This window comes from Bos taurus, chromosome 25, assembly GCF_002263795.3.
Source record: "Bos taurus isolate L1 Dominette 01449 registration number 42190680 breed Hereford chromosome 25, ARS-UCD2.0, whole genome shotgun sequence".
In the NCBI taxonomy this organism is placed as follows: domain Eukaryota; kingdom Metazoa; phylum Chordata; class Mammalia; order Artiodactyla; family Bovidae; genus Bos; species Bos taurus.
The window spans coordinates 10,312,526-10,340,211 of record NC_037352.1 but is presented as its reverse complement, the minus strand read 5'-3'; the positions used below and the strand labels follow the sequence as shown (position 1 = coordinate 10,340,211).

The 27,686-nt window shown below is 48.5% G+C and overlaps 1 long non-coding RNA gene across 1 annotated transcript in view; it reads left to right on the top strand.

The window, feature by feature from the left end:
- LOC107131810 (uncharacterized) overlaps positions 1-27,686 on the top strand; it is a 40,759-nt gene continuing 13,073 nt past the window's right edge. Inside the window, exon 1 of the long non-coding RNA XR_001495063.3 lies at positions 1-27,342. This is a non-coding gene — a long non-coding RNA (uncharacterized lncRNA). The remainder of the gene's footprint in view (positions 27,343-27,686) is intronic.

Below are 27,686 nucleotides of genomic sequence, written 5' to 3'. Positions count from 1 at the left end.
CCCACCCCCAGCGCTGCTCAGTCTAAGGGGAGGCGGACATGAAACAGATAATTATACAATCACTCTGAACAGTCCCAGGAGACAAATATAGAGCCAATGAGAGTGTGTAGAGGGAGATTCCACCTTGACAGGGACCTGAGGTTTCCTGGAAGACATGATGTTTGAGGCTTGATCTGAAAGCTGAGCAAGAATAATTAATCCAATAGAGAGAGGCAGAAAGATCTTTCCAGGGAGAGGGGACCACAAGTACAAAGGCCCAGTGGTCAAGAAACATCCAAAGGAGAGTATGTGAGAGGTGCCGTGGCCGAGAGGTTGGGGTGGGAAGGTCAGGTCACATGGAGGGTGGCTGAACTTTATCCACAGAGCAGTGTGAGGACATGAAAGGATTTCATCATCCCTGGGAAGATGGAACCCAAATTAAATTGGAAAGAGCTAGCTGTGTCTGCCACATGAAAAATGAATCAGAGGGGCCAGGAGGGCAGGGAGCAGGCCCCTGCAGTTCTTGAAGGACTTGGATTAAGGCGAGGATAGATAGATGTGGACAGGCGTGGAGGATTTTTAGCAAAGAGCCAGTCTACAGGCCCACCCATGGGGGCGGTCTGCAGAGAGAACAAAGTCAGGATTCAGAGGGAGGCATGGTGTCCTGCCTTAAGCAGGACCTGGCCAGCTGGGAGCAGCCTGTTCTCAGGAGGAGGGTCTGATGAGCCTCTGGGGCCCTGGCCACTAACCAGCCAAGGATCCCCTAGCTAGAGACATGGGCCTAGGGACACGAGGGATGCTAATCCTGTCTCCAGGGATGACACATTCCAGCAGACAAGTCTTCTACATCCTTTGGGCCCTACTCTGCCCGGGAGTTGCTGAGTGACCATCTCTGGGCCTTGCCTGCCCTCCTGCTGAGAGCCAGAGGCTCATCCACTTCCTTGGGGATCAAAGACTCCCAGTGGTCTCCTCCCAGGAAGCCCCCACCCAGGTTCAGCCAAACCCCACCCCTGGGCATGTTCATGAGAGCAGTGGCCCCAGCCTGTTGGGCACCAGGGACCAGTTTCGTGGAAGACAAGTTTTCCATAGTGGAGTGTGTGTGTGTTTGTGTGTGTGGTTTCTTGATGATTCGAGAGCATGACATTTATTGTGCACTTTCTTTCTTTTATTATTACAGCAGCTCCACCTCAGATCATCAGGCATTGGATCCCAGAGGTTGGGGACCCCTGCTTTAGACCACTCAGGATGCACATGCCAAGTCCTGGGGACAGAGCGTGAACAAGGGGACGAGATGCCGGCCCGCAGCGGGCTGACAGTCTAGAGGGGGAGGAGGGAAACACGAAGACACGTTGATAAATACATTATGAAATTTAATTTCAGAGCCAGATAAATGCTCTAGCGAGTGATGTGATGGAGACTAATGGAAGGGTGGGCTGGGGTTTGTGTGAGAGAGGAGGTCAGGGCGGCACATTCTCTGAGGATGCAGAGAAGCCCATCAAGGAAAAGCATTGTAGTGGGGGGAACAGTCAAGGCAAAGGCTTGAGGTGGGACGGAAGAGACCAGGGAGGCGGGGAGGGGAAGATGTGGTGAAGGAGGGGCCCAAGGGGTGGACCGCCCTGGTGAGCATGTCACCTGGAGAGGCCTGACAGGGGTGAGACCGGGCGATGGGCTTCGTTCCCCAGACCTACCAGAATCTCCCTTCTTGCTCAGCTGGAAACCCCCTCCCCCGGAGTTCCCTATTTTAGCCCTTTCTAGCCTCTCTGCCTCCTTCCCCACCACAACAAGTACTCCCTGGGCTGGAATTTCCCCAAGATGCACAGTCAGGGAGGGGAAATAACACCCATCATTGTCAAGACCATCAGTGCTGGGATCTCCTAACCCAGTGCCCTGGCCCCTGCTGGGCGCTCTGTGACTTGGGCGCTCTGTGACTTGGGCCCTCGGCTCCTCACAAGGGGACTCTTCAGGTTTTACGGGCCCCATTCTACAGACCAGGAGACCCAGACGCAGTGTGACTCGCTCAAGGCCATGTGGCCCGAAAGCAGGAGCCAAGATTTAAATTCAGCTGAGTCTCATCCTGAAAGTGGAAGTGTTAGTCGCTCAGTCGTGTCCGACTCTTTGTGAACTGGGTGGACTGTCCATGCGAATTCTCCAGGGCAGAATACTGGACTGGGTTGCTGTTCCTTTCTCCAGGGGATCTTCTCGACTCAGGGATCGAACTTGGGTCTCCCTCGTGGAGGGTAGATTCTTTACCATCTGAGCCACCAGGGAAGCCCTGAAAAGTGAGTTGCTCAGTCCTGTCCGACTCTTTGTTGACCCCATGGACTGTAGCCTACCAGGCTCCTCTGTCCATGGGATTTTCCAGACAAGAGTACTGGAGTGGGTCGCCATTTCCTTCTCCAAGGGAAGCCCTAGTCTCATCCTAAAGGTTGGGCAGAGCCTACTCAAGTCTTGGGAGAGTTTCAGGATCCCGGGAGATCCAGATTCCTCCGCCTCTTTCCTACCTGCCTCGCTTCACTGCCGCCTTGTGGGTAAGTGTTGCCGCCAGTGTCCCAGTTGCTGAAGCAGACACCCCAGAGTCATTCTGAGCCCTTGGCTGCCCGCCTCTACCAGGGGCTGGTCACGAAATGCCCCTTATGGGCTCTGTTGCAGCTTTAACACCCAACATATCTGACTAGTGGTTCTCTCTCCCTCTTGAGACAAAAAAAAAGAGGAAATTAAATTGTGGCAGGTTATCATTGATCTAGAGAAAGCCGCACAAGGTCTGTGGTCACCTTTCTTTAAAGATACACTTCACACGATTGCGGTAAGTGCAGTGGGTAGGCGACCAGGCCAGCCGGCTGATCTCTGGTGTCCCTAAAGAATACCTCAGGACCCGGTGGCTGACGGCGCCCACCCCAGAGGGGCTCTGGGGAGGTGGGGGCCCTCACAGCCCACCCCCTTCTGCCGGAGAAGTCATAGAGGGCTCAGAGTCACTGCTGCCCCTCCTTGTCCTCTTTGGGGGCAATAATCTGAAACTGATTGTGGTGATGGATGCATAACTCCATGAAGACACAAAACCACTGAATTGTACTCTTTAATGGGGAATCACGTGGTATGTGAATTACAACTCAATTTATCTAGTTAAGAAAAAAAGAACAACAAACACAAGTGTTCTGTGTCTGCCCAGGGTGGGTCCAGGTCTGCTCAGACAAATGAAATGTGAAAAAAAAATCATGACACCACTCAAGTTTTACCTGATAGCAACAGTCAGAACTAACCTTTCTTTAAAAAAAGTTTATTTATTTATTACTTTGCTGCACTGGGTCGTAGTTGCGGCATGTGGGATCTTCCATCTTTGTTGCAGCACTTGGGATCTGTAGTTTCAGCATTTGAACTCTTGGTTCCCAGGCCAGGGATCAAGCCCAGGCCTCCTGCATTGGGAGCTCTGAGTCTTATCCACTGGACCACCAGGGGAGTCCCCAGAGCTAGCATTGCTTTAGTGCTGGTGATATGCTAGTTAACTCCTCTGACTCTCACCACAGTTCCATCAGGAAGAATTATCACACCCCCACCCTTGAGAGCTGGGGGAACAGAGGCATACAGTGGTTCTGTGACCGGCCAAGCTCACACACAAAGAAGTGTCCGAGCAAAGTTTGAACCCCACAGTCTAGCCCCAGTGCTTCCACATCTGCCTCTGATACAGACAAGAGTAAAGAAGACAATAGAATAACCGTCAAGTGTCCCCAGCTCAGGAGTGGCTCCCCGAGTTTTTATCAGCACCAGTTAAACCACAGGCTGGCCTAGTTCTGGACCCTCTGCAATGATGTGAAGAATATCTTCTTTTTTAAATGACTAATTGAAGTGCAGTTGATTTACAATGTTATGTTTCAGGTGTACAGCACAGTGATTGAGTTACATATATCTATTTTTTAAAGATTCTTTCCCATACAGATTATTATAAAATACTGAGTATAGTTCCCTGTGCTGTACATTAGGTCCTTGTTTATCTGCATGCGTGGGAGCTAAGTCGCTTCAGTCGTGTCCCACTCTTCGAGACCCTGTTAACTAGCACAGCAGGCTCCTCTGTCCGTGGGATTGTCCAGGCAAGAATACTGGAGTGGGTTGCTGTGCCCTCCTCAGGGGCTCTTCCCGACCCAGGGATCAAACCCACATCTCGTATCTCCTGCATTGGCAGGAAGGTTCCTTACCAGTAATGCCACCCTATCTATTAGTGTATATACGTTCATGAAAGTGAATGTGGTAGTCCCTTAGTCATGTCTGACTCTCTGTGACCCCATGGACTGTAACCTGCTAGGCTCCACTGTCCATGGAAATCTCCAGGCAAAAATACTGGATCGGGTTGCCATTTCCTTCTCCGAGGGATCTTCCCGCCCCAAGGATCAAACCAGGGTCTCCTGCATCGCGGGCAGATTCTTTACCATCTGATCCACCAGGGAAGCCTGTGTATGTTAATACCAAACTTTTAATTTATCTCTTTTTCTCCTTTGGTAACAGTAAGTTTGCTTTCTATGTGTGTGGGTCTATTTCTGTTTCTGTATTTAAGTTATCTGTATCAGGTTTTTTTAGATTCCACATATAAGCAACATCATGTATTTGTCTTTGACTTAGTATAATAATCTCTGTGTCCATCCGTGTTGCTGCAGATGGTATATTTCATTCTTTTTTATGGCCGAATAGTATTCCATCATGTGTATGTACCACATCTTTATCCATTCATCTGTCAGTGGACACTTAGGTTGCTTCCATGTCTTGGCTGTTGTCTGCAGTGAACACTGGGGTGCATGTATCTTTTTGAATTACTCTTGGGAAGCCCCTGTCATCATATTACTTCTCTGTATGAATGCCCAGGAGTGGGACTGAAGGATCATAAGTTAGCTCTATCTGAGAATGAGATGGTTGGATGGCATCACTGACTCGATGGACATGAGTTTGACCAGGCTCCGGGAGTTGGTGGTGGACAGGGAGGCCTGGCGTGCTGCAGTTCATGTGGTCGCAAAGAGTCGGACGTGACTGAACGACTGAACTGATACTGATACTGATTTTTAGTTTTTTAAAGGAACCTCCATATCATTTGAGAAAAGTGCAGTGTCCTCTAAATCATCTTGTTTCAGCCCTATCCGCCCTGCCCCACCCCACCACCTGTCCCCTGCTGGGTTCTTTTATCATGAATCATATCGTCATTTCATTCATATGTTCTTCACCTCTGTGATAGGAACTGTCTCAAATAACCACATTTTCATTTAACTACCACTCTCACACCTATAAGTTCACGATTCTGTAATATCCTCTCAAATCCCATCTCCACCTGCCGCCCCCTGATGTTTCCTAAATGCGTTTAAGGGCTGGTTGGTTCAAATCAAGAGACAAAATCTGTACATTGCATTTGGCTGGTGTTTCTCTTAAATCCCTTGTAAGCTATAACAATTCTCTCTTTTGTATTTCCTTGCCTTTTAGTTGTTGCAGAAAGTATGGGATCCTTCCTCTTAAGCATTGATTTGCTGCCTCTTAAATGGCCTCCAGCAGAAATTCGAAGGCTGGAGGGTAGCGGGCGGAGAGGGCAGGAGATGGTGGGGGCTTGGCCCAGCCTCCAGACCTTGTGCAGAGCCTGTATTTCTACCTTACAGGTTATCTGAAATGAAATAAAATCAGGCCTGGGTAGAAAAGGGAGGCTCAGTGATGTTGGCAGCAACTGTGCTAAATCGCTTCAATCGTGTCTAATTCTTTGTGACCCTATAGACTGCCGCCCACCAGGCTCCTCTGTCCATGGGATTCTCTAGGCAAGAATACTGGGGTGGGTTGCCTCCTTCAGGGGACCCCGACTCAGGGATTGAACCTGCATCCCTTACGTCTTCTGCATCGGCAAGCCGGTTCTTTACCACTAGTGCCACCTGGGAAGCCCTGACAGCAACTAAGTATATTCATTTGTCACAAATGGTGTCCGTCCCCCCTTCAAAGCATATATGGAACCCGCCCTTTCTCTCTTGCAGTGGATTGGAGGAGGTGAGGGGGGAAGCAGGGCTGGGGTGCTGGGAGGCTCCCACAGTCCAGACGAGAGCTGATGATGTGCTGGGCCAGGGTCGTGGCTTAGGTGAAGAGGGGACAGATTCCAGGAGTGTTCTGGAGGTCGAGTTGGTCTGGCGCAGTGACCACGAGGGAAGGAGCTGTCCAGGATGCTTTGTTTGTCTTTAAATTTTTTGGCCACAGCCTGAGGCACGTGGCCTTGTAGTTCCCCAACCAGGATCAAACCTGCAGCCCCTGAATTGGAAGGCAAAGTCTCAACCACTGGACCACCAGGGAAGTCCCTGGAGTGCTTTGGACAGCAGACTCCTTCCTCTCTGGGGGAAAGCAGCCTTCCTGCCTGGTGCTCATGTGCACAGACCCCCTCCTCCCAGCTGCAGCTGGGGAAGTGAAACACACCAAAATGAGGGTGACTCACTCCTCAGCGTGGACCACCCACACCCCACGCTCAGCCTTCCGAAGAGCAGTAGCCAACAGAGCAAAGAGATGGGGCGGGACGAGGGCATGGATGCCAGAATCAGCTGCTTCCCAGCGCTGTGAGCTTGGACAGCTCAAATCCTCTCTGAGCCTCAGTTTCCCCATCTGGGCCATGGGATGCCCGTTTCTACCTGGGTGTTGTGAGAAATTTAATGGTGAGCAGCTCTTAAGTGGTGGTCTTGAGGAAGAGAGCCCAGGTGGCCCTGGGAGAGACAGGAAGATGTGAAGACTGACTGGTAGGGAGGCTGAGCATGTTGGGAGCACGGTCTGCAGCTGATGAGGGGATGAGGCCAGGCGCCTCCCAGCTGGTGCTTGAGCCCCAGTAGGGTCAGCCTCTGAGCACCCTGTTATAGACAAAGCAAAACTAATGAGGGAGAAGTGATTGGGGTGCCATTTGTGGTTCTGCCGAGCCTTGGGCCATTTCCTTTTTAAAATATATATATATATATATTTTTTTTAATGACCACTTTCTTTAGAGTCCTTTTGTTGTTTAGTTGCTAAGCCGTGTCCGACTCTGTGACCCCATGGACTGTAGGCCGTCAGGCTCCTCTGTGCATGGGATTTTCCAGGCAAAAATCCTGGAGTGGGTTGCCGTTTCCTTATCCAGGTGGATCTTTCTGGTTTGATCAAACCAGGTCTCCCACACTGCAGGCAGATTATTTACCACTGGACCACCAGGGAAGCTCTTGGTGTGTTTAATTCCTCCCAACACCCAGCCAGGTGGAAATGGCATTCCCATTGCCCACATGGGGAAACAGTTTCAGAGAGGTACTGAGCTGTTCAAGCTCATGACGCTTATTGGATTTGTTACATCATTGCTTCTGTTTCTGACTCGAACTCCATAGTCTTTGAGAGTTTTCCTGATTTTTGGAAGACATGTCCCAGATCCTCTTAAACCCTTTCTCCTTTTGGGTTGTGCATTTTTTCAACTGACAGCAGCCATCTTCATAACACATTTATGCTCATCAGCCATTTCTCAGAGGGGCCCTTGCTCCTTTTGGTGATAAACGGGAGTGAGGGACCACAATCCAGACATGAAGTGCTTATTCCCGTTGGGTTAGCATTGCATCTAGCTGTGAAACTAGAGATACCGATCCTCTTCATTCACATTTAAGATTACAAGGTTTTCATTTAAGTTCTTTGATTTTATGTATCTCTCTTTTTAAAAAATTTTTACACAGAAAATCTCGGTTCCTAACAACATTAGCACACATTTCTTACCATCTTTATCTTATATTATAAAGCTGACAGTTTCAACCTAATAATACCAATATAATCACTGCCTATAAGATGACCGAGTGCTGTTGAGGATTTCGTTTTGCTTCTGTTTCTTTGATTCTGTGGTCCTTCGGATAAAGCCCATTAGGGATGTGTAATCAAACTGCTGTGTTAAAGTCACTTCCAATGCTCCTCAGTGTGGTTGCCAACTTGACATTCAGTCAGGTTTATTCATTTCTGCTGGGTATTTTTATTTTAAGGGTTTTTTTTGGTCTTTGCTTTATAATTTTATAGACTGTTTGCATTTACAAAATAAAAACTGAAACCAGATACACTCAGAGAAATCTAGCTTCCACATCTGTTCCTTTCACTAATTACCTCTCTCCCCATAGGTTACAGTTTTGTTAGCTTCTGATTTATCTTTCCATTGCCTCTTTGTTCCTTCTTTTTTTTTTTTAAACAATTCTGTTAAAAGAATTCTGAAAAGAGCACTATTATATAAATATATGAAGAAGTTGAAATGTTAATCCCTGTGTCATCTCCAACTCTTTGCGACCCCATGAACTATAGCCCATCTGTCCATGGAATTCTCCAGGCAAGAATACTGGAGTGGGTTGCCATTCCTTTCTCTGGGGGATCTTCCTGACCCAGGGATCGAAACACGATTTCCCACATTCTGGACAGATTCTTTTACCATCTGTGCCACCTGTATATGTATGTTTGTATATTTAATATTTATTTATTTGGCTGTGCTGGGTCTTAGTTGTGGCATGTGGGATCTAGTTCCCAGACCAGGGATCGAACCCAAGCCCCATGCATTGGGAGTGCAAAGTCTCAGCCATTGCACCGCCAGGGAAGTCCCCTCCATTGTCTCTTTCTGAAAGTATAAGCAAATGTAGACACATCTCCCACACATTCAGAAGCTAGAATATATATCGTGCACACACAATTCTGCACCTTAGATTTTATTTTTGCTATTTTCTCATAAACCTATATCCTGGAGATCACTCCCGGGCGGTATTAGGAGAGCATCTTCATTTCTTTTCCCAACCGTTGTGCACTCTCCTATGTGGACGTCCAGTTTATTCAACCAGTTTCCCCTTGGCGGATGTTTGTACTGTGTCCAGTCTTTGCTGGTTCTATTAGCGCTGCAACAACAACAAAAAGCTTTGTGCATATGTGAATTTGTACTTTGGGGGCAGATTCTTACGAACTCTAACCAGATTGGTTTAAAAAAAAAAAGTTAAGATTTTTAACATTTTAGAACAGTTTTAGGTTCACAGCAACATTGAGAGGACCTCGTGGGAATTTTAGTCATAACTGTGATGCACGTTACCCAGGAGTTCACGGTTCAATGGTCGTGCGTAGCAGCTGTGCTCATGTGTGGGTGGAGGTGCCACTTGCTGAGGCAGGAAGCACGGAGGGGCTCTTTCTAACTGTACCTTGTGGTTAACAAGTGAGCTGGTGTTGGAGGGAGCGGGAGCCAAGGTGTGGGAAGCGAGGCTAGGTACGCGGGAACATGCAGACAGCAGCGACGTCCAACTTTAGCTGATTGGGAGGCTGCAGGTGGTTCTTGGAGAGGGAGCAGAGTGGGTCTGGCACACCTGGCACTCCCAACCCCAGCTCCTTCTGCAGGGGCCGTCCTCATCTCCCAGGCAGGAAGCAGGTAAGGGAGGGGACCGATGTCCGCCACTGCTGACTGCAGCCGCCTCTGAACCCCGGCTGGGATAAGTGACCCCCCCTCCCCCCGCAGGGCAGGGGAAGGCAGCCTGAACCTGGCCCAGACCTGGGAGACAGACTGCCCTGGGTTCAAACCCCAGCTCGGCTCTGTGACCCTGGGCAAGCTGCCTAACTTCTGTGAGCTTCAGACTCTTCTGTCCAAAGGGGATGGGGTGGGACCTGCCCCACTATGTTGAGGACACTGTGGGCCTGTGGATGGGAAGTGCCTGGCACACAGGAGGTGCTCCCCGCTGAGGACCAGCCATCCCTGCTGCCCTGTGAAGGGGCTGGGGCTGAACCACTGGGAGTCCTGGTTCCTACCTTTCCTGAGCTGGAGCAGCTAGAGAGACCCACTCACTGTGGTGGTGATGGAACCCATGGGCATGAGAGTCAGACAGTGAGTGAAAGTCACTCAGTCGTATCTGACTCTTTTTGACCCCCCCATGGACTGTAGCCCGCCAGGCTCCTCTGTCCATGGGATTTCTCAGGCAGGAATACTGGAGCGAGTTGCCATTCCCTTCTCCAAGGGATCTTCCTGACCCAGGGATGGAATCTGGATCTCCCACACTGTGGGCGCATACATTCTTTACCATCTGAGCCACAAGGGAAGCTGAGAGTCAGACAGCTGAGGTTCAAATCCTGGCCTTGCCACTTCCTCTCTAGCTGACTTTTTCTACTCTCTGTTCCTCAGCTTCCCCATCTGTCAAATGGGGATGATGAGACCACCCACTTCACAGCAGTGTTGGGAAGAAGAATTGAGCTGAAATGTTTCAAGTGCTCAGTCCAGAGCTGGACATACAGTAAGTTCTGACTAATGTCACAAAGAACCACAACAGGGGACTGTTGTCTGTGGTCAGCTGCTCAGGCTGGAGCCTTAGGGGCACCAGGACGGGGGGCAGCGGGTATGCAGGCTTTGTAGCCCCTGAGCGGGCAGGCACATGGGCACTGCTGAAAAGATCATCTCTTTAAGAAGGGAAAGTCAAGGGGCTTCCCTGGTGGCTCAGTGGTAAAGAGTCTGCCGGTCAGTGCTGTTTGATCCCTGGTCCAGGAAGATCCCACATGCGGCGGAGCATCTGAGCTTGTGTGCCACAAGTATTGAGCCTGAGCTCTGAGGCCCGGGGTGGAGCCCTATACTAAGGTCACAGGAGAGAAATCTCTGGAACTGGCCAGTCCACACCCGGGAGCCACAACTGCTAAGCCCAGGTGCCACAACTACTGAAGCCTGTGTACCCTAGAGCCCATGTTGCACAAGAGACATCACTGCAATGAGAGCCCACGCATCGCAACCAGGAGTGGGCCCCACCCACCGCAACTAGAGAAAAGCCCTAGTGCAGCGACGAAGACCCAACACAGCCCCAAACAAACAAACGGAGTTATATGTTAGAAAAGCAGTTATATTGTTAAAAAATCTTTGAACATATGTCAAAGATTTTTGACTCACGAGTTTACTAGGGAGCTAGTAAGATGTTACAGCCAATTCAAAGGAGGATTAAAAAACCCAGACACAGGCCAATGCGGAGTGCCCAAATGAATTTGCAAACAGGTGCGAAACTGGTCAGTGTGCAAAGGGCAGACATCAATTGTGTCTCTACCAGATGCAGGTCATTTGCATGTCTAAGGAAGAGACTCATTTGCATCACAGTCTGTTTTCTACCTCGTGGGAAATACCTTGAAGACTCTGCCTCTGCAAGGCCAGGATGACCCAGGAGGGTGCACTAGGCAAGACACCGGCCATCTTTTTGCCCAGTTCAAAACCTTGCATAATTTTACACACACATGCACACACAGAGTCACAATCACTAACAAAGGCAGTCACGCACACACAGCCACAGCACACACACGGGCCTCCCTCTGTGTGTGTCTGGGTGTCTCTCTGACTCTCCTTTTGCGGTGAGAGTGATTCAGGCTCCCACCTCCAGCCTTTGCTCCGCCTGCTCAGCACACATGTCCATCAGCCCTCTGCCCACCCACATCTTGCTCATCTCTCTGAGCTTCCAAGCAATGCCTCTCTGAGCAGGAATCTCTCTTTCCACTCCACCCCACCCTGTCCTTACTTCCATCTGTCTTCCACGAGCTTCCACGTGGGCACCTGTGTAGGGTAGAAGGAGCCTGGACTCCAGAATCGTTCGGTCTGAGTCCCAGATGTGGCACTTGCCCATCATGTGACCATGGGCAAGTCACAGCTCTGAACCTCGGTCTCTCCACTTCATCAAGTGGGATGATAACAGAACCAACCTCATGGGTTGTTTCTATTTTGCTTTGAAGATTAAATTAGCAGAGGCAAAGAATGCCCCTTTGGCAGAGGGTCTGACGCACAGGAGAAGAGGCCGACAGAGGATAAGATGGTTGGATGTCATTGCTGATTCAATGGACGTGAACTGGGGCGAACTCCGAGAGATGGTGAGGGACACGGAGGCCTGGCATGCTGCCGTCCATGGGGTCGCAAAGACTTGGACACAACTTGGCGACTTAACAGGTGACACACACAAAGTGCTCAGTACAGGTCAGCTGCTGTGAAAATGGGCTCCTAATCCCCTTTCAATGGGTAGCCTGCTAAAGGGCTCAGTCAGCAGGAGGGGTCGCCTTCCAATAGCTGGAATGGAAGGTCTCCTTGGCGCCCCCCCCGGACCTGCCCCCCAGACCTGCCCCTACCCAGCTGCTGTCGATCCCCAGAGCTGGGATTAAGCAGAGAGGCTGCCAGGAACCCCAGCCCCAGGAGGGGTGCAGGGACTGATGGCTGCAGCTGGGCTGAAGTCCCCCGGGCTGCGGTGATGGATGGGGGGCTGGTTGGTGGAGGAAGGGGCCACTCTGGACGACAGCTGGCCAGGCGCTGATGGATGTCACAGGGGAGCAGCGATGGCAGGAGGACTGCAGAGTCTAAGAGGCTGAGGGAGGCTAAAGCCCAGCCTCTGGAAAAGCCTGCCTGGGGCTCAGCTAGAAGAGTTACGGCCGGTGGTGGGGGGCGGGCCTTGGAGACCTTGAGCACTGTGTGTCCTGGATACTTCCTCCTAGAAACGCTGTTGTGAGGCCAACACCTAAAGGGCCCACGAACTTCAATGTCAGACTCTGGTGGTTGAGGCTAGTAGCATCAATAGCAATGTGATCCCAGTCAATCCTTATAACCACTTGGGTAATAGTTTACTATTTTCCCAAGTTTGCCTGTGGAGATACTGAAGCTTAGATGGGGTCAAAGGAGCCAAGATCTGTCTCAGAGCAAAGCCTTTTCCACCTCCCAGGAAGCCAAGGGGTCCTCTGAGTAGCACTCAGGAAGTCTTCCTTATGATCACCAGCTCTAACTTGCTTGTTCAGATCATCATTCATTCATTCATGTATTCATTCATCTGTCCACCAAACCCCAGCTGATTTCTTCCTCCACGCTGGGCCCTGGCTGGGTGCCAGGGATACCCCAGTACTCAGACACGGCCTCCGACCTCACAGAGCTCAGTCCCCAGGAAGAAATAGACCAAAGGCACACTATCCCAACTCTGGACCTTGCGGGTGTGGAGTGGTCAGGGATGGCTTCCTGGAGGAGGTGGACCCTGAGCAGACACCCGAAGGACAAAGGGAAGGAAGAACCCATTTTTCTCTGGGTGGGGCAGTGAGTGGGAAGGAAGAAAGGAAGACTTCAGTGGTGGAGACAGTTGAGCTGTATCCTGAATGACAAATAGGAAACAGAGATACAGGCAAGATTTTCCAGCAGCAAGAAGAATATACACAAAGGCCCAGATGCAGGAATTGCCATAAGGTGAGGGGGTGCAGAAGGTCCCAGTGGATGGTATGCAGGAGCCTGGGATGCAAAAAGAAATGGTACATGATTGGATCAGAGACAAGACAGGATCCAGGTCTAAAAGGCTTTTTGTGTGTGTGTGTGATACAGTTGACATAAAATGTATAGTTTCAGGTATGCAACGATGATTTAATATGTGTATATACTGTAAAATGCCATCACAACAAGTTTAATTAACATTCATTACCTTGCACAGTTTTTTTTTCTTGTGATGAGAACCTTAAAGATCTCCCCTCTTAGCAACTTTCAAATACATAATAGTACATGATTGTTAACTGCAATCACCAATGCTGTGCATTATATTCACAGGACTTATTTATCTCATGACTGGAACTTTGTGGCTTTTGACCCCCTTCCCCCATTTCATGCCTCCCCATCCCTACCCCCTGGCCTCTGGCAATCACCAATCTGTTTCCTGTATCATTTGGCTTTTTTAGATTCCACATATAAAGTGAGATCATACCATTTTTTTATTTCTCTGTCTGACTTATTTTGCTTAGCATAATGTCCTCAAGGTCCATCCATGTTGTGATAAATGGCAAGGTTTCATTCTTTTTTTATGGCTGAATAATATTCCATTGTATATAGATACCACATTTTCTCTATCCATTCATCCATCAGTGGACACTTAGCTTGTTTCTGTATCACTATTGTAAGTAACTCTGCAATGAACATGCAGATATCTTTTTAAGATAGTGGTTTAATTTCCATAGGATATATACCCAGGAGTGGAATTGATGGATCATAGGGTATTTCTAATATTTTGAGGCACCTCCATACTGTTTTCCATAGTGGCTGCACCAGGTTGCATTCCCACTCTAGACACCAGAGTTCCCTTTCCTCCACACCCTCACCAGCACTCATTGTGCAGTCACTCAGTCGTGTCCGACTCTTTTCGACCCCATGGACTGCAGCACGCCAGGCTTCCCTGTCCTTCACCAGCACTTGTTATCTCTTGTCTTTTTGTTAATAGCCATTCTGACGGGTTTGAGGGAAGAGGTTTTGAATACCGTGGAGGGTGTGACTTTATCCTGAGGCTGACAGAGGACCACTGACTACGGCAAGCAGGAGACTGACTCATGAGATCTGTATTTTTTAGAAAGAGAACCCTGGCTGCCATTGGGAGGGTGATTAAAGTGGAGCCTGGAGGCCACTGGGAGGCCTAAGCAGTGATTCAGGAGCGAGGCTGAGGGTCCAGCCGGGGCAGGGATGGGTGGTGGACATTCAGCATTGACGACGCTGAGTGGACAAGGCTGGAGCAAATAATTTCCTGGGCAAATGTTACCACAGAGAGGCATGGATGTCCTCCTCACCTGTTTGTATGTCTTTTATAAATGACAAAGCATTGGATTAAGTTTTGAGGGGTTCAGTGGCACACTGAGGCTCCATTAGCAGGTGGTAGAGCCAGAATGGAAACCCCGGAGTGCCCCTTTAGAAACCGAATTCTGGTCTCTTTCTGGGTGGCTTTCAACCGTGTTGCCCTTCCAGGAATGATCTGCAGGGGGAGTCAGAGAGCAGGGGACGTGCCCCCGAGGCCGAGAGGCACCCAGCCAGAAGGGGGCGCTGTGGTCACGGGCTACCGGGCCAGCGGCATCCGGGTTGCCGGCGGAGGACTGGGCCGCCTGGGCTGGCGAGTCAGCTCTTACCCGCGGTTTACAGAGGAGGAACCCCACGACCAGAGAGCAGGAAAGGGTCTCCCAAGGGGTGAATCAGCGTCTCAGGATACTGCCTAGTCCACTGCTCCCGCTTGGAAACCTGAACTGCGTTTCCCAGATCTGAGAGCACCAGAGGGGGCGTGGAGGTCAAGAGTGGGATCCGGGACCCCCAGACTTTCCCTTAGGAGTAGGAACCCCCGGTTTCACCAATACCCAATTCAGTTCCGCTAGCCCAGGGACGGCGGAGCCTGGTAGGCTGCCGTCTATAGGGTTGCTCAGAGTCGAACACGACTGACGCGACTTAGCAGCAGCAGCAGCAGGCCGGAGAGTGATGGAGACGAGCCTCAGGATGTGGTCCACGGAGTGAGCCAAGACTACCGGAAAGAAACTTCCAGGCTTCTCCCAGTGGATGGGCTCCCGGGAGGGCTTGTGTATAAAGGGTGGTGACGGAGGGGCGACACCAGGTGGCAGGCACCCTTCAAGCCCGGGCATCCTGTGGTTCATCTCCTCCCTTTTCCGTTTTCTAACTCAGGGTTTCCAGGGCGGCAGCCGCTGAAGGTTCTTGCCTGGCATGTCTCTCGTTGGTGTGTGGGGCCCCAGGGTAGAGGAAAGGGATCAAGACTGGTATAAGTGCCCCGCTCTGTGGCCTGGGTTTCTTCCTGCTCGTCAGCAATTAGGTTTAGTGAGCCCAGCGCAGGGGTGGGAAGGGTGGTGAGAAGCCAGTGCGTTCAAACCCTGAAGCTACCACTCAACAGTGTGTGACCCAGGGCTCCACGCCCCTCTCTCAGCCTCGTCTGTAAATTGGGGAGACTGAACCCCATTTTGTGAGAAAGCTGCCTCTTGTGTGAAATAAAAATTACCCACACAGGCCTGGCACACACAGGGGGCTCTGTCTCTCTCTGGCAAATCCCTTTGGGCCAGTTACAGTATGCAGTGGTGAAGCCAGAATTAGGGCTTTGGATAGAGGAAAACAATAGAATGGGAAAGACTAGAGATCTCGTCAAGAAAATGAGAGATACCAAGGGAACATTTCATGCAAAGATGGACACAATAAAGGACAGAAATGGTATGGACCTAACAGAAGCAGAAAGTATTAAGAAGAGGTGGCAGGAATACACAGAAGAACTGTACAAAAAAGCTCCCAATGACCCGGACAACCACCATGGTGTGATCACTCACCTAGAGCCAGACATCCTGGAATGTGAAGTCAGGTGGGCCTTAGGAAGCATCACTACGAACAAAGCTAGTGGAGGTGATGGAATTCCAGCTGAGCTATTTCAAATCCTTAAAGATGATGTTGTTAAAGTGCTGTACTTAGTATCCCAGCAAATTTGGAAAATTCAGCAGTGGCCACAGGACTGAAAAAGGTCAGTTTTCATTTGAATCCCAAAGAAGGGCAGTGTCAAAGAATGTTCATACTACTGCACAATTGCACTCATCTCACATGCTAGTAAAGTAATGCTCAAAATCCTTCAAGCCGGCCTTCAAGAGTATGTAAACCGAGAACTTCCAGATGTACAAGTTGGATTTAGAAAAGGCAGAGGAACCAGAGATCAAATTGCCAACATCCGTTGGACCATAGAAAAAGCAAGAGAATTCCAGAAAAACATCTACTTCTGCTTCATTGACTACGCCAAAGCCTTTGACTGTAGATCATAACAAACTGAAAAATTCTTAAAGAGATGGGAATACCAGATCACCTTACCTGCCTCTTGAGAAATCTGTATGCAGGTCAAGAAGCAACAGTTAGAATGGGACATGAAACAAGGGACTGGTTCAAAATTGGGAAAAGAGTACGTCAAGGCTGTATATTGTCACCCTGCTTATTTAACTTATATGCAGAGTGCATCATTCGAAATGCCAGGCTGGTTGAAGCTCAAGCTGGAATCAAGATTTCTGGAAGAAATATCAATAACTTCAGATATGCACATGACTCCACCCTTATGGCAGGAAGTGAAGAGGAACTAAAGAGCCTCTTGATGAAGGTGAAAGTGGAGAGTGAAAAAGTTGGCTTAAAACTCAACAGTCAGAAAATGAAGATTATGGCATCTGGTCCCATCACTTCCTGGCAAATAAATGGGGTAAAAGGGAAACAGTGACAGATTTTATTTTCTCAGCCTCCAAAATCACTGTGGATGGTGACTGCATCCATGAAATTAAAAGATGCTTGCTCCTTGGAAGAAAAACTATGACAAACCTAGACAGCATATTAAAAAGCAGAGATATCACTTTGGAACAAAGGTCTGTCTAGTCAAAGTTATGGTTTTTCCAGTAGTTATATATGGATGTGAGAGTTGGACCATAAAGAGGGCTGAGTGCTGAAGAACTGATACTTTTGAATTGTGGTGTTGGAGAAGACTCTTGAGAGTTCCTTGGTTAGCAGGGAGATCAAACCAGTCAGTCCTAAAGAAAATCAACCCTGAATGTTCATTGACAGGACTGATGGTGAAGCTGAAGCTTCAATACTTTGGCCACCTGATGCAGAGAGCTGACTCACTGAAAAAGACTCTGATGCTGGGAAAGATTGAAGGCAGGAGGAGAAGGGGATGACAGAGGATAAGATGGTTGGATGGCATCACCAATTTGATGGACGTGAGCTTGAGCAAACTCTGGGAGATAGTGAAGGACAGGGAAGTCTGGCATGCTGCAGTTCATGGGGTTGCAAAGAGTTGTACACAACCGAGTGACTGAACAAAAAATACCAGAGAGATGAATTTCACACACAAAAGAATTCCAGATAATTCACCTCAATCAGCCAGGTGTTCAAGGTCACCACCAACAGTGATAAGTCACCTTGAGGGCATGTACCCTTGACATGATTGTGTTAACAATGCCCTTTCACCTCTATGGTCTTCCTCCCAAAACACAGACTACATTCTTCTTTTTCTGGGAGGTGAGGCATGGAGCTTGCAGGATCTTAGTTCCTCAGCCAGAGATCTAAGCTGTGCCCCCTGCAGTGGAAGCAGGGAGTCTTAACTACTGAGTGGACAAGAGAAGTCATGAGGAGACAATCAGACAAACCCCGGTTGAGGGACTTGACATTTATTCCTGGAAAGAATCAAGGTGATCAAAAACTCAGGAAAGTCTGAGGAATTGTCACAGCCCAGAGCAACCTACATGTAATGTGGTGTCCCAGATGGGCTTCTGGAACAGATCAAGACTTTAAGGAAATTAGAATAAAGCACAGACTTTAGTAAGTAAAAATGTATTAATGTTAATAACAGGGGAAGCTGGATATGAGTTCTCTGTGTTACTTTCACAATTTTTCTCCGAGTCTGAAACTAAAATTTAAAGTTGATTTTTAAAATTTAAGGAGGGACATGAGTTGGCTGGTTTTTTTTTTTTTTTCTTTTGCAACATGGACCTGGTGGCTTGGGGAAATTCCCTAATCCAGGATCGGACCCATGTTCCCTGCCATAGAAGTGCAAAATCTTAACCACTAGACCACCAAGGAAGCCAAGATGACTAATTTTTAATTTTGATTAATGAAGACATTAAAAATCTCACATTCCACTCCCCCATTGTTTCATAAAAGAGTCACTTCCACTCCCCCATTGTTTCATAAAAGAAAGGGGGTCCATAACAGAAGGAAGGTCTTCATCTCAGAATGGACAAGAGTTGAAACAGAGTTAGTCCAGATTAATAAGGAATTCAAACTCTGTATATTCCTTGTTTTGCCAAAGACCCATGAGAAATTGGGCCTGGAGAATGAGGGTAAAGTGAGAAATGGTAAAAGAAAACCACAGCTGAGAATACGAGATGCTGGACAAAAGCTGGAATGTGACTTGTAGTGTAAGGTGCTGGGGGGTGGCAGTGATGGGTGGCAGGGCTGGCAGTTGATGGGGCTTCTGTGCCAGTAGGGTGACCAGCTGTCCCGCCCACCTGGGACCAAGGGGTTTCCCAGGCCCTGCACCTTCAGCTTTAAAACTGAGACTGTGTGTGCTCAGTGGCTCAGCTGTGTCTAACTCTTTTGCATCCCCGTGGACTATAGCCCACCAGACTCCTCTGTCCATGGGATTCTCCAGGCAAGATTCTCCAGGCAAGAATACTGGAGTGGGTCCACTCCAGTGGATCTTCCCAACCCAGGGATTGAACCTGCATCTCTTGCATCTCCTGCATTGGCAGGTAGATTCTTTACCACTAGTGCCGCCTGGTCCTGGTGTTTAAAAAGTTTTAGTTTTGAAAGATTTGTTAGCCAGAGAAACCACTTCACTCATGACATACAATTTCAATTCTTTATAGATTATTTGACTTGATTTCCATATACACTCATTAAAAGAAAAGAAATAAAAACAATAGGAGTAACTGCACATACATCATCAAATGGGGCCCAGCAGCATCCAGAATTCAACAGCGCTGTCCCTTGTTAACAGTAATCTGGAGTACCAGTTGGGAAAGGGTCCTGGACAGTGCATTCACTCCTTGCATAAGACTTCAAATTTCCAGGGGCTTCCACTTATAATTCCGGGCTGCAAACTGATACCATTATCAGTTGTGAGCAAAAACGCAGCTCTGGTTTTACTTCAGCCTTTTTACAGTGCTGTTTCACCTCGTGAGTTAATAAAGCAGAAGTAGATGTTTTTCTGGAGCTCTCTTGCTTTTTCTATGGGCCAACAGATGTTGGCAATTTGATCTCTGGTTCCTCTGCCTTTTCTAAACCCAGCTTGAACATCTGGTAGTTCTCGGTTCACGTATGTTGAAGCCTGGCTTGGAGAATTTTGAGCTTTACTTTGCTGGCATGTGAGATGAGTGCAGTTGTGCAGTAGTTTGAACATTCTTTGGCATTGCCTTTCTTTGGGATTGGTATAAAAATTGACCTTTTCCGGTTCTGTGACCACTGCTGAGTTTTCCAAATTTGCTGGCTTATTGAGTGCAGCACTTTCACAGTATCATCTTTTAGGATTCGAAATAGCTCAGCTGGAATTCCATCACATCCACTAGCTTTGTTCATAGTGATGCTTCCTAAGGCCCACTTGACTTTGCATTCCAGGATGTCTGACTCTAGGTGAGTGATCACACCATCATGGTTGTCCAGGTCATTAAGAGCTTTTTTGTGTAGTTCTGTGTATCCCTGCCACCTCTTCTTAGTATCTTCTGCTGCTGCTAGGTCCATACCATTTCTGTCCTTGATTGTGCTCTTCTTAGCATGAAATGTTCCCTTGTTAGCTCTAATTTTCTTGAAGAGATCTCTAGTCTTTCCCATTCTATTGTTTTCCTGTATTTCTTTACACGATCACTGAGGAAAGCTTTCTTATATCTCCTCGCTATTCTTTGGAACTCTGCATTCAGATGGGTTTATCTTTCCTTCTCTCTTTTGTCTTTCGCTTCTCTTCTTTTCACAGTTATTTGTAAGGCCTCCTCAGAAAACCATTTTGCCTTTTTGCATTTCTTTTTCTTGGGGATGGTCTTGATCACTGCCTCCTGTCATGAACCTCCGTCTATAGTTCTTCAGGCACTCTGTCAGCTCTCATCCCTTGAATCTATTTGTCACTTCCACTGTATAATTGTAAGGAATTTTATTTAGGTCGTACCTGAATGACCTAGTGGTTTTCCCTACTTTCTTCAATTTCAAGTCTGAATTTTGCAATAAAGAGTTCATGATCTGAGCCATAGTCAGCTCCTGGTCTTGTTTTTGCTGACTGCATAGAGCTTCTGCATCTTTGGAATCTGATTTCAGCATTGTCCATCTGGTGATGTCCATGTGTAGAGTCTTCTCTTGTGTTGTTGGAAGAGGGTGTTTGCTATGATCAGTGTGTTCTCTTGGCAAAAGTCTGTTAGCCTTTGCCTGCTTCATTTTGTATTCCAAGGCCAAACTTGCCTGTTACTCCAGGTATCTCTTGACTACCTACTTTTGCATTCCAGTCCCCTATGATGAAAAGGACATATTTTTTTGGTGTTAGTTCTAGAAGGTCTTGTAGGCCTTCATAGAACCATTCAGCTTCAGCTTCTTCGGCATTAGTGGTTGGGGCATAGGTTTGGATTACTGGGATATTGAATGGTTTGCCTCGGAAACGAGCAGAGATCATTCTGTTGTTTTTGATTGCACCCAAGTACTGCATTTTGGACTCTTTTGTTGACTGTGAGGGCTACTCCAGTTCTTCTAAGGGATTCCTGCCCACAGTAGTAGATCTAATGGTCATCTGAGTTAAATTCACCCATTCCAGTCCATCTTAGTTTGCTAATTCCTAGAATATCAACGTTTGCTCTTGCCATCTCCTGTTTGATCACTTCCAATTTGCCTTGATTCATGAACCTAACATTCCAGGTTCTTGTGCAGTATTGCTCTTTACAGTATCGGACTTTTCTTCCCCCACCAGTCACATCCACAACTGAGTGTTATTTTCACTTTGGCTCTGTCTCTTCATTCTTTCTGGAGTTATTTCTCCCTCTTCTCCAGTAGCATATTGGGCACCTACTGACCTGGGGAATTAATCTTTCAGTGTCCTATTTTTTTTTGCCTTTCATGCTGTTCATGGGGTTCTCAAAGCAAGAATACTGAAGTGGTTTGTCATTCTCTTCTCCAGTGGACCACGTTTTGTCAGAACTCTCCACTGTGACGGGTCTATCTTGGGTGGCCCTACATGACTTGGTTCATAGTTTCATGGAGTTAGACAAGGCTGTGGTCCATGTGATCAGTTGGTTAATTTTCTGTGATTGTGGTTTTCATTAAGTCTGCCCTCTGATGAAGAAGGATAAGAGGCTTCTGGAAGCTTCCTGATGGGAGAGACTGACTGGGGGGAAACTGGGTCTTGTTCCGATGGGCACGGCCATGCTCAGTCCAGTTCAGTGCAGTTCAGTTGCTCAGTCATGTCTAACTCTTTGTGACCCCATGGACTGCAGCACGCCAGGCCTCCCTGTCCATCACCAACTTCTGGAGATTGCTCAAACTCATGTCCATCGAGTCGGTGATGCTATCCAACCATCTCATCCTCTATCGTCCCCTTCTCCTCCTGTCTTCAATCTTTCCTAGCATCAGGGTCTTTTCCAATGAGTCATTTCTTCGCATCAGGTGGCCAAAGTATTGGAGCTTTAGCTTCAGCATCAGTCTTTCCAGTGAATATTCAGGACTGATTTCCTTTAGGATTGACTGGTTTGATCTTGCAGTCCAAGGGACTCTCAAGAGTCTTCTCCAGCATCTCAGTTCTAAAGCATCAGTTCTTTGGCGCTCAGCTTTCTTTATGGTTCAACTCTCACATACGTATATGACTCCTGGAAAAAGCATAACTTAGACTAGATGGAACTTTGTTGGCAAAGTAAAGCCTCTGTTTTTTAATATGCTGTCTAGGTTTGTCATAGGTTTTCTTCCAAGGAGCAAGCATCTTTTAATTTCATGGCTGCAGTTCCTTGGTGGCTCAGACAGTAAAGCATCTGCCTGCAATTCGAGAGACCTGGGTTTGATCCCTGGGTCAGGAAGATCCCCTGCAGAAGGGAATCGCAACCCACTCCAGTATTCTTGCCTGGAAAATCCCATGAATGGAGGAACCTGGTGGGCTACAGTCTATGGGGTCGTAAAGAGTGGGACATGACTGAGCAACTTCACTTTCATTTTCACTTTCACTTTGCAGTCACCATCTGCAGTGATTTTGGAGCCCAAGAAAATAAAGTCTGTCACTGTTTCCATTGTTTCCCCATCTATTTGCCATGAAGTGATGGGACCTCATGCCATGATCTTCATGTTTTGAATGTTAAGCTTTAAGCCAACCTTTTCACTCTCCTCTTTCACTTTTATCAAGAGGCTCTTCAGTTCCTCTTCACTTTGTGCCATAAGGGTGTTGTCATCTGCATATCTGCAGCTGTTGATGTTTTCATGCTCAGTAAATCTTTAATCCAGTTTTCTGCTGATGGACAGGGCTGTGTTCCCTCCCTGTTGTTTGACCTGAAAGCAAACTATGGTAGGGGTAATGAAGATAATGGCCACCTTCTTCAAAAGGTCTTGTGCTTACACTGTTGTATTCAATGCCCCTGACCCTGCAGCAGGCCACTGTTGACCCAGGCCTCCACTTGAGACTCCTGGACACTCACAGGCAAGTCTGCATCAGTCTCTTGTGGGGTGAGTTCTCCTTCCTCCGGAGTTCTGGTGCACACAAGGTTTTGTTTCTGCCCTCCAAGAGTCTGTTTCCCCAGTCCTGTGTAAGTTCTGTAATGAAGACCCAGTACAGTCCAAAAAAAAAAAAAAATGGTTTCATCCAGGGAACTTCCCTGATGGTCCAGTGGCTAAGACTGCATGTTCCCAATGTAAGGGGCCTTCATTCGATCCCTGGTCAGGGAACTAGACCCCACATGTTGCAACTAATGATCCCGTGTACATCAGCTAAAAAAAAAAAATCCCGTGTGCTGCAACTAAGACCCGGTGCAGCCAAGTAAATAAATATTAAAAAAAAAAAATCTCTCCCTGGAGGGGTGCAGCGAGGCCTGAGGGTGCTCAGTGGGCTCCTCCCTGGTGAGGCGCTCGTCCCTTGGGGTCAACTCAGCGAGGGAGAGGAAGCCACGGCCCCACGTCCTCGGGGTGTGACTCCCAGGGGGCCTTGCTCTCTTCTGTCCACCGTTTTATCACCCTGGTCTAGTGTTAAGAGCAGGGTGTCGGGAGCCAGCCAGAGTTGTGCCCCAGTGTCTTTGTGCCATTGAGATAATACTCGTGCCTCACGAGTCGGTTGTTGTGAAGCTGCGGTGAGTGGCTAGAGAACAGGGTCTGGCATGTGAGAAGCCTGTGTGTCCTGGGATTATTCTTAGAGTTTCTTGCCCACGTGTTTATCAAGGATCTCCAAATGTGCATGAAGACCCCAAGGTTCTTTCCCATATGACCCAGCATTTCTGCTCCTAGGCGTAGACCCAAGAGAAGCAGAAACACACAGAAATCCGTACAGGGATGTTCATAGCGGATTATTCATCATACCAAATGGAGGGACCAACCGAGTTGTCTTGGCAGCTGGATGAGTTGACAAACAAAATGTGGGATATCTGTACCATGAAATGTTACTGGTCAATACAAAGAAATAAAGTGTGTTTTAAAATTGAAGCATAGCTGATTTACAGTATTGTTTTAGTGTCAGGGGAACAGCAAAATGAGTCAGGTATGCATATATGTGTCTGTTCTTTTTCAGTTTCTTTTGCATTGTAGGTTATTACAAAATGTTGAGTATAGTTCCCAGTGCTGTACGGTAGATCCCTATTGGTTATCTATTTTATATATAGTGGTGTGTATATATTAATCCCCAACTCCCAATTTATCCCCCTCCCCAAGGGATGAGGTACTGATATTGGAACCGATCGGTGTCATTTCATGGGGGCTCTGAAGAGCTGTGGTACCCCGTCCTTTATGTCTCACTGCAGAGAACTCAGCAAGAGCAAAGTGGGAGATAAGAAGTGACTTATCAGAATAGCTTGCGAGGCTTCCATGCAGGTGGGTGAAAAGTGCCATGCCCTGAGAACTTACTGGGTACAGTTTTATAATCAAAGGAAAAGTGGGGAGGGGGAGAAGACCTTCTTTGTCTTTCTCGAGTAAACATCATGGTGCCATCATCAACTCTTCCTCCACGTCGGACAAAGGCTTTTTCTCGTCCCTACATGGTCAAGCTGGGCCCACAAATTATTGTTTTCTTCTGTGTGTGCAGTGAGCGTGTCCCAGGACCATTACATTATTGAGCTCACTGCCCGGGATGTGGTCTCATGGCACCACTGTTTTACTGTTTTGGGTGCTTGTCTTGGGCTTCTGTCTCATGGTTTTGTTGATAAGCAAGCCCGCTTGGTTTTGTGGTTAAGCAAACCTGCTTTCTCGAGTAATCATTAACTTTACAGGGGTCTCCCGTATTTTTCTACTTACAGTCACCTAGTGGGATTAACTAATTAATCACCTATTTTGTCCCTTCAGGTCCTTGCTGGTTATCTATTTTATACATAGTGGTGTGTACATGTTAATCCTAAACTCCTAATTCATCCCCCTCCCCAAGAAGTGAAGTACTGATACGTGCTACAATGTGGGTGAACCTTGACACCCTGACCCTAAGGAGACGAGAGGCCCTAATATACAAGATAGCACTCACAGGAAACGTTCAACATAGGCAAATCTGTAGAGACAGAAACATTAGTGGGGCCCCTTGGACTGCGAGGAGATCAAACCAGTCAACTTTAAAGGAAATCCGTTCTGAATATTCTTTGGAAGGACTGATGCTGAAGCTGGAACGCCAATCCTTTGGCCACCTGATGAGAAGAACTGATTCATTGGAAAAGACCCTGATGCTGGGAAAGATTGAAGGCAGGAGGAGAAGGGGGTGACAGAGGATGAGATGGTTGGATGGCATCACCGACTGGATGAACATGAGTTTGAGTAAACTCCGGGAGTTGGTGATGGACAGGGAGGTCTGGTGTGCTGCAGTCCAGGGGGTTGCAAAGAGTTGGACACGACTGAGCGACTGAAATGAGCTGAACTGAGGCTGTGGGGAGCAGAATGAGGAACAGGAAAGTGATAGTAAAGGGTGCAGGGTTTCTGTCTGAGCTGATGAAAATGTTCTAAAATTGACTGTGTGGTGGTTGTACGACTTTGAATATACTAAAAATTATTGAAATGTTCACTTTAAATGGGTGAACTGTATGATATGTGAGTTAAAAAAAAAAACATTTGGCCACACCATGGGATCTTAGTTCCCCAGCCGGGGATCAAACCCCTGCCCCCTGCAGTGGAAGTGTGGAGTGTTAACCACTGGACCACTGGGGAATTCCCTGGTATATGAATTACATCTTGATAAAGCTATGGTGGGGGGTGGGGGAAGGATTCCAAAACTTTCAGCTGAGCCAAATCCAGTTTTCAGGGTATTTCTTTAAAGGTCACACACTTGGCCTCCAGGGGGCCGTGTTAGGCTGCTGAGAAGCGGCGTTTCTCTTTCGCTTTTGGTCCACAGTTAACTCAGATTTCTCTACCTGCCTTGCTCACATCAGACTTCAGCATTTCGCATGTACATCGCCTGCTTTCTCAAGCTCGCCAAGGTTGTCTGGGTCCCTTGGCTGTGTCCCCGCCTGCCTCCAGGCTGGCTGTCTGCTCTTCCCTCAGCCTCAGTCCCTCATTCCAGCTCCGATCACTCTTTCAAAGGGGCTTCTGGGGATGGGGGGTCAGGCAGGGCCAAGGCAGGAGGTCGTGCATGAGAACAGAGTGACCAGGTACACAGGTGCTGGGGAGCCAGAGGCCTGGGAAGGTAGGGGGGTGGCTGCAGCCCCGTGTCCTTGACTGAGTGTGGGTCAACCCGCCTGCTCCTGCCCAACTGTGCAGAAGCCAAGAGGCGATGATGGAGGAGGCAGCAGGTGCAGAGGTAAGCCCGTGGGCCCTGAAGGTGCACTGGGTTCAAATCCCACTCCCACTGGCTGTGGACTCTGGGTAAATGGTCTCCCTTATATAAGCCTCAGTTTCCTCCTCTGTAAAATGGGGCTAACAGCGCATAGCTTGTGAGTTTCTTATAAAAAATAATTAAAGGCAGCAACATGTTAAACACTTGGCATGGGCTGGAGTGTAGATTGGGATCATCTGGAATGCTGCAGGGGAGGCCCAGGAGTTCCAGCCCCAGGGTAATTCTTGGCTGGCTGTGTGACCCTGGGCAAAGCCCTCAACCTCTCTGAGCCCTGCTCAGAGATAACAGTTCTGCCTGTTTCATGAAGGTGAGATGGAGATAACAGTTCTGCCTGTTTCATGAGGGTGCAAGTGAGGACTCAGGACAATAGGCGCCTCATGAGCCTGGGTATCAAGACCTGGTTCTCTCCCTCGGGACACTGGTCAGGCTGCCCACCCCAAGCCGGCTCTCTCCTCTCTGGGTTTGCTTCTTCCTTCCTCCTCTGCAGTATCTTTCCGGTGAGCCAATGTGCATTACAGCCAAGCTCTGTAGATTGGAGCAAAGGGCCGGGATGAGTTTGGGATGGATGTCACGGGTCATGCTTGCCAGTGATGCCATTCCACCCCTTGGCTATGACTCAGCCATTAGGATATGATTTCACATCCCGTGGAGGATCCTACCAGAGGGACCATCCTGACCATCCCCCCCATCCCAGCATTGGATGAAAAGACCTTTTAGCTGGCCCCTACCCCAGTGCTCAGGGGGGACTGTAGTCGTGATGAACGGCAGTGATTTGTGGAACCTCCAGTCGCCTGCGTCACCAGCGCTGGTGGCACATCAGAGAGGAAGTCGTCCAGAGCTCTGTCTGCTGGCATGTGGCCCCTCTGTCCTCATGAAATATTTCATAGTAATAACCCTAAGCTGACTCCACCACCCACCGTGTATCTGACCTGTGATGTCACCGCATCTCCACTTCAGTTTCCCAGGCGGTAGAACAAGTGCCGGAAGAGATCCATTTTTTCCTTCACTGATTCCCGCATTCAGTCATTCCACAAATGCGTGTTGAAGCACCAGCCAGGCGTACCTGCCGGGAGACGCAGCTGTGGGCACCTGGTGAGGTCCTGGCCCTCACAGCTGGGGCATTCCAGTGGGGGGACAGTCAACAGACAAGCAGGTATGAACTGACAAACTGCGGGGGCCCATGGGGGGAGAACTCCATGCTGGGGCCGGGGACGGGGGAAGGGTGTGGGCAGGAGCGGGGAGGTGACCAGAGCTGGGGCCCCTGAGACAGCCCAAGGAGTTTGTGCTTCATGCTCAGGCTCCTGGGGATCGCACCACAGGACCTCCATCTAGGGAGCGGCATGATCGAATCTGCCCAGGAAACCATCTCTGACCTCCCAGACATCTGTGGTCCTGTCCGCTGTGCTGGGCTCTGGATGCAGATGCTCATTACGATAGTTAAATGGCGTTGAGCTCTTACTGTGTGCCAGGGCCATGGTATGCCCTGAGAGAGAGAGA